Source organism: Cololabis saira, chromosome 6, assembly GCF_033807715.1.
Source record: "Cololabis saira isolate AMF1-May2022 chromosome 6, fColSai1.1, whole genome shotgun sequence".
In the NCBI taxonomy this organism is placed as follows: Eukaryota; Metazoa; Chordata; class Actinopteri; order Beloniformes; family Belonidae; genus Cololabis; species Cololabis saira.
Genome location: NC_084592.1, coordinates 43,939,857 through 43,953,955, shown reverse-complemented (window position 1 = coordinate 43,953,955; position 14,099 = coordinate 43,939,857). Strand labels below are relative to the sequence as shown.

The 14,099-nt window shown below is 39.2% G+C and overlaps 1 protein-coding gene across 1 annotated transcript in view; it reads right to left on the bottom strand.

Moving 5' to 3' along the window:
* LOC133446219 (parapinopsin-like) overlaps positions 1-14,099 on the bottom strand; it is a 98,001-nt gene that overhangs the window by 75,489 nt on the left and 8,413 nt on the right. The window lies entirely within an intron of this gene.

The following is a 14,099-nucleotide window of genomic DNA, read 5'->3' as shown; positions in this document are numbered from 1 at the left end:
TCCTCCTGGTCTTGCGTTTCTCCGTGTTTATAACAACTTCCCCAACCTTATCGATCAGGTTGAAAATGTTGCAGTTTCACATTATTCTTGCGAGATCTGAAAAAACTTTGCAACAACGAGCAAGCGAGTGATTATGTACATTCACTGAGTGAACATTATGAAAGTAAAATATATATTTCTCGCTAGAAATGTAATCAAAACGCATTTTTATGCAGAAACTAACTCAAAATATTGATTTTTTTCACTAAAAAATTAGAAATGTCCACCATTTTTTGGTGTCACGGCCAGAATCTTGAAAGTCACGTGACTTGGACGCAAAACTAATAGTCTAAAAAAAATTTAACAATTATACAATTCAAGGGCTATTATTGTAACCCCTCTATGTTTTTGCACTTTGGACCAACGTAGGCAGTTTTTATGTGAGACTGGGTTGGGTGGAGTGATGATTGAGAAACACCGATGGAGGCCCCTCCGTCCGTCCGTCCGTCGACTGACCGGTTCCACATCGGCACGGCTGCAGTGCTGCCCTAACGCGTCCACCCCGACTCGACGACCACAAGCCCGGAACGTTAAACTCTCCCACTCGAGGCAGAAAAAACTCCTTCCCGGCCCGAGGAGACCGACCCGCCCATGCAAAACATGCCTTTCCAATTTTGTTGACAATAACACCATCCATCTTTCTGCCAGTCGAATGAAAAACAGAAAATCAGAGTCGTCTGAACACGTCTACGCTTTATTTCTCATGTGTAACGTTCACTTTCAAGCGCTCAGAAAAAGACGGGGCTTGATTATGAGCAGAATTGTGATTGACGTGTTTGTGTTTAGATGCTTGTCTCTGATCAGACCCCAAACATTCCCGTCTGATAAATCCAGAACATAATGGCGAGCCGTTTTCATGAGAGATCCTTCTCTTTGTCTTTCGATGTCGTGCTCAAACAACCGACAACCAATAAAAGATGAGCTCTGTAGAAATAATTTAGCGAGCGCTCCTCTGAGTTCTCTCCAAGAGCTCTGCGCCTGGCGAAGAAAAAAAGAGGTTTGCTCGCTTGTAGCGGGCTGTGGGAAAGCGTAGCGTTCAGGAAATGGTTTTACAAGATCAGACACGGACTTAAAAACGGAGAGGTTTCATAATAATGAGGCAGAGTTAATGTCCTTAATCTCCTGACAAGATTTCGACATGTGAAAGCATTCGATGCCAACGATTTCACATGAGTCTCTTCTTCAACTTTCCCAAAGAAAAATATTTCCCCCATTTCAATTTATGACTTCCTATTTTTCTTTGAAAGTGAAAAATCTGGTTTTCGACTTTTGCTTTTGCAGCTGATCGTTTTTTCCATGTTTTTTCAGTCGTTTTGCCAAAAGAAAAGTAATTTTCAGGCTAAAGTCTCCAAATTCAAAGAAAATGACTGTTAAACTCTTTTATAATCTCATTTTGCAGAATGTTTTGGGATTTCTGACTGTTTTTTGGCCCTACTGCTTCTTACCTGTTAAGATCTGCCACAATGAGCCTTTCTGTGAAGTTTTGCTTTGTTTTGTCTGCGTGAAACGAAAGGTTTATCTCAGTTAACCAGAAATACGCAATTTAAGTATCTTTTGAACAATTAAACAGCAATACGGCTTCATGAGTCAAAGACAAGACATAGTTTAATAGATACTTAAGTGTATACTTCATATGTTTTCTGTAAAGCCACTCTATCCACCAAACCGGTTCCAGGGCTGGTTCTGGTTCACAACTCGTTCAAATTGCAATCCAGCTGAGAACCGGTTTGTTTTTCCATATCTCAGGTGCTAAGAGGAGCCAAGTCATCGCTGTAAAAGTCAGTTACGTCGCTGCGTTTGCGTGAAAGTTGAAGCAACAACAACGTATTTGCTCTGATACGGACTTGGTCCTCGTAGCTCCTCCTTGGACACATCTCTAATGGAGCTTTTCCACTAGTACCTACTCAGCTCGCCTCCACTCGGTTTGGCTCCATTAGGGGTCTTACAACCTGTCCTAACTGCACGAGAGCGTCCGACTGTCGCGTTGCACTGCGTGGCATCGGACGCTCTCTGTCCACACTGAAAGCGTTAGGGCCCCCACGTTATTTTGATTGACAGCTGAAACTCGCTTTTTAAAAGGCTAATTTATGGTTCCGCGTTACACCAACGCAGACCCTACGCCGTAAGCTACGCCGTCGATGGCAGGAGTTTGCAACAAAAACAAGGATTTATTCCACAAGAAGCAAGAGGCAAAAAACCAAAATCAAAACGCTGCTTGGCAGGATCAAAAAAACTAACAGGAACAGGGATCAAAAAACTAGAAGTCATGGAGCACATGGAGGGAAGCACAGTAGGGACCGACAGGGAACAAGGGAATGACAAGACCAGATATACACAGGGGATAACGAGACACAACGAGACACAGGTGCAGACACAATCAGGGCAGATGGGACACAGGCGGGGAAAACAGAAACTGAAAGGCTGGGGGGAATGTCAAACCTTGGCAAAATGACACCAGATGACACCAATGAGACCAACAGCGCTTTCAACCGGCTTTCAACCCGAGCGACAGGAAGAAAATAGAAGCAGGGCGTCCGACAAATGTTCAGCTCAAAACGGCGCGCTGCGTCGTGTTGCGTCGCGCTGCGCCGCTCACGGCCAGTTAGGACAGTCCAATAGAAAATAAAGCAATGGAATTGTTTTTGTCGCTGACGCTCGCTCACATCGCATTAGTTATTAGGACACGGTGTAATTGTTTAGATACACAATCAAATACGTCACAGCAGCTTCGCTCCAACCTACTACTTCTGCTCCAGGTGCTGAATTGTAGTGGAAAAAAACTTGGCCGAGTAGAGCTGAGTAGGTGCTAGTGGAAAAGCTCCAAAGGAGTTTGTGCTACCTTGGAACCGGTTTCAGTTCTTTATCAGTGGAAACAGAAAGCCCGGTTCCAAACTCAGCACTGGCCCGGAAGCAAAACCAGAACCAGCCCTGGAACTGGTTTGGTGGGAAAGGGAAAAGGGAACTGGTTTATACGTGACAATAGCACATCTGACCACATGGGGGCGTATCCAGCAGCTCTTTACTGCCCCCATGTGGTCTCAGGTAGAACTGTTACCTACAACATTAAATCAGTGCAGGAAAAAAAGTGAAAAACGTCTAAAAATGTCAAAAGGGATCTCTCCTGTATAAGATAGAGATCTGGTCTATATCGTTTTGCCTTAAAGGAAGAATTACCGGCGTAGCGTTACGCTGTTTAATGCTAAAAAACATAGTTATTTTTTCAATTAAAAACTAGTGTGTTTGTCCCAGGAACAGGATGTCCTGTACAAGGCACAGTTTCCACAGGGAGATGCTCAAATGTAACGTCAGCAGCCAAACATGCGACCGAAGCAGCTTTCACATCCAATACAGATGTGCAGAGAGGAGTGGGCCGGCGCTGATGGAGACTGATGCACGAACACGAGAGAGGGAGGAGAAGGTGAACGGAGGAATGGAGGGTGACGAGCGTGAGTCACTCCGCCTCACGCTGGCTCCTGGCATTTAGGAAAGGAAAGGTAAACAGATGGAAGAGGTGACGGCAGAGACTTTGTGTGTCTTTCCAACGCCAGACCTCTGCCGTTGCACGAACCCGTCCGCTTTAAATCTCTTCCTCGTTGGGAAGGAGCCCGAGGCTCCGAGGCCCCGCCGACGATCAATTAGGATGTTGTAACTTTTGATTCTTTGTTCTCTGGCAATCGAAACAGTTTCTCTATGATATCATGTTAAAGAAATACAACAGGATGGGTGTGGTGGTTATAGATAGATAGATAGATAGATAGATAGATAGATAGATAGATAGATAGATAGATAGATAGATAGATAGATAGATAGATAGATAGATAGATAGATAGATAGATAGATAGATAGATAGATAGATAGATAGATAGATAGATAGATAGATAGATAGACAGACAGACAGACAGACAGACAGACAGACAGACAGACAGACAGACAGACAGACAGACAGACAGACAGACAGACAGACTAGTAGGACAAGTTGGCCAAAATTCTTCCACAATGACATGAAAATGGAAAACTGCTAAAATCATCCAAAATAAAATGAAAGTTGCATCAAGTGAGATGCAACTTTTATATTATTCAGGAATAATAACATCATGTAAAATATGTTTTTCATCAACATATTGTATTTCTGCAATTTCACTTTTTTTCACTTTCACTTTTTCAAAGATGTTTGACCTTTTTTTTCCTTTTTTTCTTCTTTTTTTTCTTTTTTCTTCTTTTTTTCCTTTTTTTCTATTTTTTTCTTCCTTTTTCCTTTCCTTTTTAATCTCCACATTTTGACTTTTTTCTCGAAATTTCGACTTTTTTCTCAACATTTCGACTTTTTCTCGACATTTCGACTTTTTTCTCAAGATTGTAATTCAACATTAATCTTGACATTTCGACTTTTTTTCTTGGAATTTCGACTTTTTTCTCGACATTTCGACGCGCACAAGTGCATAATGAAAAAAAGATCTTCCCCCAGTTATAACTAATATAGAAACATGCAGCATGTGTTGTCTTCATTCTAAGGCTTATACAATACTTTTAGATAGATAGATAGATAGATAGATAGATAGATAGATAGATAGATAGATAGATAGATAGATAGATAGATAGATAGATAGATAGATAGATAGATAGATAGATAGATAGATAGATAGATAGATAGATAGATAGATAGATAGATAGAGACAAGTTGGCCAAAATTCTTCCACAATGACATGAAAATGGAAAACTGCTAAAATCATCCAAAGTGTGTAATTCAGGAATAATAACATAATGTAAAATATGTTTTTCATCAGCTGAAATTGTATTTCTGCAATTTCAAGACCTGATAAGAACCAGACAATTTTTTTTACTATACTGATACATAAACTTTAGCAATGATAAAGTACAAGGTGTACTTTCTCTTCTATATAACCTTATTCTTCCTTTTTCCTTTCCTTTTTAATCTCGACATTTCGACTTTTTTCTCCGAAAATTTTGACTTTCTCGACATTTTGACTTTTTTCTCAAGATTGTATTTCAACATTAATCTTGACATTTCGACTTTTCTCGAGATTACGACTTTTTTCTCGACATTTCCACTTTTTTCTCGAAGTGCATAATGAAAAAAAAAATCTTCCCCCAGTTATAACTAATATAGATACATGCAGCATGTGTTGTCTTCATTCTTCACATAACAGTGCAGCGCCTCAATGAAAGTGTCTTGAGTGATAATCTGTGATAAAAGTTGCTAACTAGCTAGCGTGGCATGAAACCTGAAATTAAAAGGTCAACCGCTGTCCTTGTTTTGACATCCACCTGCAAAATTAACATGTTAACTCCTCTACATCTTACAAATGAACACCTTACATTATTATTATGATATCAAAAGGAATATTTTAGCCCCTCAGTAAATTTGCTACACTGTTTTAAACCACTGCTAATCATAGACATGAGGCGCAACATAAATTTTATTAACCGTTTCTTAGCAGATTTTAGAAGCTTTTAGGTTTTTTTTCCCAAGATATCATACTGTAATGCTTGTGTCTCCAGGGGGACTCCGTTTTTACCGCTAATTGTTTGATTATATTCACTTCCTGTGGGATCAGGTTTAGCTTAGCTTACAGTTAGCAAGCCAACAGTGCAGCAGAAGCTTTGGTTCCTTTGAAAAACCGTTTGACAAGTCTTTTTGGATCTATTAAAAAAAGAAAACTACTTTTTTCCACTAGGTAAGGGACATTTTATATGAATACTGGAGTTCGTAAAAGCTAATTTTCTAATGGATGGTAAATAACCGTTTTCTTTTTTTTTCTTTTTTCTCTTTTTTCCTTTTTTCCCTCTTTTTTTCTTTTTTCTTCTTTTTTTCCTTTTTTTCTTCCTTCTTCCTTTCCTTTTTAAACTCGACATTTTTACTTTTTTCACGAAATTTTGGGTTATTTTCTCGAAATTTCTGCACTTTTTTCTCGACAAAAAAAGAGACTAGTGAGACAAGTTGGCCAAAATTCTTCCACAAGGACATGAAAATGGAAAACTGGTAAAATCATCCAAAATAAAATGATTAAAGTTGCATCAAGCGTGTAATTCAGGAATAATAACATCATGTAAAATATGTTTTTCATCATCTGAAATTGTATTTCTGCAATTTCAAGACCTGATAAGAACCAGACAATGTTTTTTACTACTGATACATAAACGTTAGCAATGATAAAGTACAAGGTGTACTTTCTCTTCTATATAACCTTATTTTTACATAAATACTTCCAAGTTTCAGACAGAAGGTGTAACATATAAGGAAGGTTATTAAAGTTACTGTTGGTGTTTGGGCCGCCCTAGTGGCTCCTGGAGCTCTTTCAAAAATGTTTGACCTTTTTTATCCTTTTTTTTCTTCTTTTTTTCTTTTTTTTCTCTTTTTTTCTTCCTTTTTCCTTTCCTTTTTAATCTCGACATTTTGACTTTTTTCACAAAATTTTGAATATTTTCTCGACATTTCGACTTTTTTCTCAAGATTGTACTTCAACATTAATCTTGACATTTCGACTTTTTTATCGAAATTTCGACTTTTTTCTCAACATTTTCTGACTGACAATCTGTGATAAAAGTTGCTCTTCTAAACTTTGATGAATCCTGTCACCGTGTGTCCTGAATCCTCTCACGTGGCTTGACAGTATTACAGGTACGAGCACAAAAGTACCGACGCCCGGTACAATAGTGACAGAGACGGAGAGTCCTCGGCACCGTGGAGCCGGAGACCCAGAGAGAAAATAGTCAAAACACCTGCCGATCTCACATCACACTTCATCACAGCACGAAACGCATAAGCCTTTTGTCAATAAATGAACACTCTGTTGCATCTAAATTCCCACAGAGATGTGAATAAAAAAGAAAACCAACATGGATGTGGGAGGAAAAAATGAAGGTAGAGTTGAAATATTGTGCTTAGTTTTGTGTTGTGAGAGAGAGGATCGATTCAGAGTTTGATGCTGAAAAGAAACAAAGCAAAAAAAAATGCTTGAATAAGTGACATGATTCAGATTATCCGTACACATTCCTTCTCCCAAAACCTTGTTTCAGGGGCGGCTTTAACAGGAAACAGAGAAAATCCCCCAGAAAAATGATGCACAGATGCACATTTTGAGCCTAAAAACGCTTCCAGCAGATGTTTGTGTGAAGATTAAATCTTCATCGACACATCAAAACAAGCTACTATTTATCCCCCTTTTTTCTTAGAGTGAAGGGAAGGTCGTTATCTTTTATATTTTTAATAAATCATAGTCACCTTGGCCAAATGTATATTCTGAAAAACAAGTCTGGGAATGACACTCCGTTCATTTCAATTTGGTTTATTAGAGAAAAATCATAACATTCGCCGAGAACTTTAAAGATAAACTTAAATTCAAGTCCAATATATGTCAATTTCAATCCAATTATAATCCAGCTCATTAAAGCCCACTTCGCTATTTCATTTTGATAGAATGCAGACTCATAAAAACTGGTTTAGCTCAGTAAACCAACAGATTGCATTAAATCACCATTTTTATTAAAACCACTTTGGTACCCTCACTGTCCAACATTGAGCAGCTCACAGTAAAACAATTACATGATAGACGCCAGTTGTCCATGTTCTACAAAATATTACTGTCAGGTTCCAAAGAAAACTCTCATGCACATCTATCTGCTTGGAAGAATGATCTTCAGGTAAACATCTCTGTAGAGGACTGTGGGAAGACATGTCTTCTTGCCCAAACCCAAACCATAAATACTAAGGGCCTGATTTACTAAAGGTTTGCGTGCGTAAAAACGTGTGCAAACTTGACATCACCCGCAAACCAATGTGCAAGCTGATCTACTAACAGCGTGCAAAGAGGACTGCGTCTCTCAAATGAGCAAAATAGCACACGCTATTCATTTAGTACTTTTGTCCTGATGAATAATCAATATGGGGCGTACCCGCCAGAAATCCTAAATACTGGGAGGGGAAAATGCAAATATGTTCATTTACCACACGCAATGAGATTTACCAAGCCTGAAAGTTTTTGTGTGGATTGTGATTGCGTCTGTATTTAATACGTTCGAAAGGAAGGTGCTAATCTGCCCAGCATTACGCAGGGATGCTTGTTGGTGCCTGATTTGAGGACTGGGGTGGGGATGGCTCAACTTGTGGTGAGGATTCTCCACATGCAAAAGGAGAAATATTGTATTTGAATGTTAAATCGAGTATTATTCAGCAAAAGGTTGCCACAGGAGGCACATTCATTTTTTTATTTGTGATAATAAATAAATCACGTGTTTTCATGGAGAAAAAAGTGTTTCTCATTGTGCGCCTATACTTGTTCTGCAGTCATACCCCGGTGTTGTGCCGTATTCAGCACCCCTGCCGTGAAAAGCACCCCCTCGTCTGACAAAAATGATATTCTCATTCCGTGTCACGTTCTGTTTAGCGTCCAGTTTTGTGTTAATGATTCATGTTTAAATGCGCTCATGGATTCCACAATAGTCATACTTTCCCACAATCACAGTCACAGATAACAAAAATCGGGTAAATGGTTATTGATGTCATTAATTAATAGCCTGCTTACTGTGTTGTCTTCCATAATATTTGTCAATATATATAATATAAACTCCTAAGTATATGTTTGTGTGAGTGTGTATATATAAATATATTGAAGTGTCAGTGTGTTGTTGTTTTTCTTGGTCTACTTATCATTGAATATACGATGGGGTGCTTTTCACGGCAGGGGTGCTGAATACGGCACAACAATTTGCCTCTTCCACTAATATCTCTATAACTCCAACTCGTCAAATTTCATTTTGCGCTCGCAAAAGACACGCAACACCTCATTTAAATACTGCGGTTTGCACCTGTTATCAATTGCGCACGCAATCTTAGTTGATCAACCACAAAACACACAACAACAGCACGCGCAAACCTTTTCAGTGCACACGCAATTTAGTACTCTTTATCTAGGATCTTAGTAAATCGGGCCCTAATTGCAAACTGTTACATTATAAATGGCTGCTCAGGACCTTTATCACACCCGTTAAATTACACCATTTCAATCCCAGTATTCCTGACAATTGCACTAAATGTAATGAAGAAATAGGAACGTTGTTTCATTGCATGTGGAGCTGTCGTAAGCTCCAAGTGTTCTGGAAGGAGGTTCTCGAACTGGTTTCTAAACTAACAGAAAGCGTTATTCCTGTTGAAGCCAAAATATGTTTACTATATATATACCCTGAAGGTTTTCCAGCAGGTACGAAAGAAAAGAGACTTATTAATTTCTGCTTGTTACAGGCAAAACGCGTAATTGCATTGAAATGGAAGGATATTGTGGGACCTAATTCTAATCAATGGATTAAGGAGATGTCTGTCACGTCTGGGGGTAAGGTGTGGACCCAAACGCAGGAGAGCAGGAGGCAGAAGTTCAATGAAAAAAGGATTTATTAACAAAAAACCAAACTAAAGCGCTGCAGAGCAGGATCAAACAAACTACAGGAATCAAAAAAACTTGGAGGAGGAAGAACGTGGCAGGAAACATGAGGAGCAAACAGTACGGTCCGACAGGGAACAAGGGAATGACAAGACCAGATAAACCCAGGGGATAACGAGACACGACGAGACACAGGTGCAGACAATCAGGGCAGATGGGACACAGGCGGGAAAAAAAGAAACTGAAAGCTAGGGGGAATGTCAAACCTTCACAATGTCTAGAGGTTTGGCATTTGAAAAACATACTTACATAGTAAGGGGTAAAGTCAAGAGTTTTTATGAGATGTGGACGCCTTTCTTACAATTTATGAGTGACGTGAGGATGTAAGATGCTTGTGAGTGGATAATTGTAACTGTACTTTTATGTTCAGTCTGGTTTTACTTGTGAAAGTGTACTCCAGTTAAGGTAACTCAGCTGCAAATAATAACTTGGTTGTAAGAGATAAACAGAATGATGACTGATAATTATGATTTATTTAATTTAAATATATTTTATTTTTACTTTTAATTTTTTTAAATTTATTTACTTTTATTTTTTATTTTTTTAATTTGTATTTACTCATTTATTTCTTCCTTTATTATTTATTTCTTCAATTTAATTTCCCCATGCATATGTATATATGAGTATATGTGCATATGTGTATGCATGTATGCATGCAGGCTTGTGTGCATGTTTATATGTACATAGCTGTATTCTTTATTTAACATTTTGACTGAGAATGTTGTGTTATTGGGGATGGGAGGGAGGGTTTTTATGGATGTCTGTTCTGTATATTTAATGAAAAAAGCCAATAAATATATTGTTGAAAAAAAAAATCACCATTTTTAATCAGCCTACCGGCCCATGCAGGCAGGGGGCAGCAGCTAGCTAACAACTGGGACAAGTTCAGGGATTTCTTATCTTTTAAATGAATTATGTCTTTTTGATGGGAACATTTAGAAAACATCTTGTGTATTCCCAGGATATAACTTGCTCTGAGGCACCGAGCAAACTATTTCTGTTCCTCACAACCAAATGCTAAACATAAACCTCCACTACAATTAAAACAACCAACAACAAATTTAAGAGTTTACGAGTTTCATGATTTTAGTAAAACTTAAAGGGGACCTATTATGAAAACCAGGTTTTCTCTTGCTTTAACATATATAAAGTGGTCTCCCCTCAGCCTGACAACTCAGAGAAGGAGGAAAGAACCAGATTCTGCAGTGTCTGTACAGCCGCCTGGATGAGCCGTCCAGTGTGATGTGGATCTACGAGCCGTTCAGATTTGCGCATTTTCGTTACGTCACCAAAATGCAAACCACGCCTCGGTCTCCTCCACTGCTGAAACCACACCCACAACTAACTCCGCCGGCCGGAGCGTCCGCCATTGTTTAGAAGCGGTGACTGTTTGAACAACGAGGGACAGTAAAAATTAGGTTTTGCATTGACATTGACCCTCATAAAAGGATCAGCACGGACCCGGCAACTGCACACGAGTCAGCGGTAAGTGACGTTATTTTTTTATGTTATTTATATTTGTCTACAAGTATGATCTTTGCATGCGCTACGTATTTAGCTTAGCTCCGGTGTAACACCAGAGCTCTATTAGTAATTTTTTCTGTTTATGGTTTCAGATCTTCCAAGCACCTGAAGCTTCAACGACACCTTCAGAAGACGCACGGTCCTTCCTTGAGCCAGCAATAGTGCATAAATGTTTTTTTTTTTTTTTTAACAATAAAGTTGTCATTTGTGAACATTCAGTGTTGTGATTTCTTTACAGTTAACATGATTCATTTGTCTTGTAACATAAGAAATGAAATGATGAGGAATCAGAGTAAAGAACTGTTAGTGTGAAGACGAGGTGACCCGTTCCCTCTTCAGGTAACTAAAGGCTGATTTATGGTTCCGCGTTACACCAACACAGAGCCTACGGCGTAGGGTACGCGTCGATTTAACGCAGAACCGTGGACACGATTTGCTACGCAGCCACTGCTCTTCTCCCCGGAGCGACGCTTTGTCTCCTCCCCTGCTACACGTCATTCAAGCAGCCAATCAGCACAGAGCATCATTATCATAGCCCCCCCTCACCTCAGAATGAAGCACAGAAAAAGGCTTTAGAAGCGGTAAAAATAAAGACATGGCCCACAGGCTGAATTTCTGATTTATGTAGAAAAAACAAGCTTTAGATTGTTTTTAAGACATTCAAGGCCTTTTTAAAATATACATTAAATGCCATAATAGGTCTTCTTTAACTGTCATCAGGTGGGTTTCCGTTAGCAGCGATTTGTCGTAAAACGAAGGAGGCGGGAGTCGTAACGGGGCCAACCTCCGAGGGCCTTTTCGTGTTTTTGTTTACAGCGACGGACCCGGTAGGATCCACTGACGTAAACTAGCGCACCAAAGTGCGCCACTTTTCCTGTTTGGCTGTAAATAAATGAAAGACTAAATATACGCCAGGAAAAGAAGAGGAAAATAGAAAAACAGAGTGGAATAACGAGGTCGGTGCTGAAGGAGCGGAGATGAATACTACTTTTGTGTTGTTGTTTGCATGTACTGCAGAAGTGGTAGGGATGGGCGTATGGACTAAAAAATGTATCACGATCATTTCTGGCATTTATCCCGATAACGATAAAAATGACGATAAAAAAAAGACCAATTCAACTCCATCTTTTTAACTATAAATCTATCACCACATTCAGTCTTTGGAGCCAAATCACTGCTCTAAAAGATACTAAATACTAAACTACACCAATTAAATTGAATTGATCCTTCTTTCTTTCTTTCTTTCTTTCTTTCTTTCTTTCTTTCTTTCTTTCTTTCTTTCTTTCTTTCTTTCTTTCTTTCTTTCTTTCTTTCTTTCTTTCTTTCTTTCTTTCTTTCTTTCTTTCAGACTCATTTCTTCCTTCCTTCCTTCCTTCCTTCCTTCCTTCCTTCCTTCCTTCCTTCCTTCCTTCCTTCCTTCCTTCCTTCCTTCCTTCCTTCCTTCCTTCTTCCCTTCCTCTTTTCTCCCTTCCTTCCTTCTTTCCTTGTTTCCTTCCTTCCTTCCTTCCTTCTTCCCTTCCTCTTTTCTCCCTTCCTTCCTTCTTTCCTTGTTTTCTTTCTCCCTTCCTTCCTTCCTTCCTTCCTTCCTTCCTTCCTTCCTTCCTTCACGTACGTTGTGCGTGGATTTAACACAGAACCATAAATCAGCTTTACACAAAAACGTCATCAACAGGAATTTATCGTTTTTACCGCGAGATGAAAAATTCTTATCGTGGGGAATTTTTTGGACGGTTTATCGTGAACGGTAAAATATCGCCCATTCCTAGGAAGTGGTTACATTTGTAAAGAGTAAAAGAAGGTCATGTGACCCTCTGTGGTTTAGGTAAATAAATGTAAAATAATTATCTATTTCTATAAATGTCAGAAGATCTATTTAAAGATAGATATATATATATTTTATATATATATATATATATATATTTTATATATTTCATGGACCGCTTGCAATTACACCACGGACCACTAGGGGTCAGCGGACCCCCGGTTGAGAATCACTGCTCTAGGACTATGGAGCTAAATCAAGGCCAAAAGTTTTGCTAATTTGAAAATAAAATTTCAACCTGAAAATTCTTTTTTTCAGTTTCAGTTCTTTTTTTTTTCAGTATCAGAATTTTTTTTCAGTTTTGGTCTTTTGGCCCTGATCTAGCGTAGGGGGCGTGGCATCATGAGTGACAGCATAAGAGAGAAGGTGAGGGACGTTCCTCAGTCATGTTGCCTTCAGGAAACGTAGGTTGCAGAAGTTATCAGTAGAAGTATATACACCATATTCACGTGATTGGCAGTGGAAAAAACTGATATTAGTGACACATCTCCCCCTAGTGGCGCTAACCAGTAACTACAAAAACAATGAAGTATCGGTGCGTGGTATCGGAGAATTGTTGCGAGTATATGAGTACGAGTACGAGTATATGAGAGCAGTATCGGCCCCGATACCGATACCAGTATCAGTATCGGGGCATCCGAACTAATTACTTTGACGATAATGTATAAAAACTAATGTCTGTTGAGGTCTGTCACCCATCCAGCTGCTGAGACTGAGGCCCCGAATGTCGTAGCCTGTAAATCCCTGCAGGTGATGTGGCTCTACACCTGGCAGCAGCAACTATTACCTCAACAGGAGCAGCCTCCACCTCATCCCCGCATAAAAGCATTTATTCTCCAAACAGTTTAAAGAAGATTGGGCCGGCTGTTGCAGACACAGTCAGACAGATAGAGGGACAAAGAGACAGATGGTAAATGCTTCATGGCCCATGCTGCTCTACTGGATAGAAAACAAGGATTCATATCTGCAAACAAACAATGTTATCGTATATTTCCAGAGGTCAAAGATTAGTTTATCTAATTTGTTTCTTTGACACACCAGCTCCTGGAGAGATGCATAAAATAAGGCTTGCTGTGACAAACGGTAAAAGATCAGTAGAGCATCTTAAAGACATATTTACACCAGAACACTGCCATGCAGTGACCGTATACACAAGTTATAAAGCTGCAAACTGAATGCCACACATACAGATGTGTTGTTTACTATCAGCAAATAATAATTCCAAAGCCTGGTCGTGATTAGGATGCTTATATTGTCAT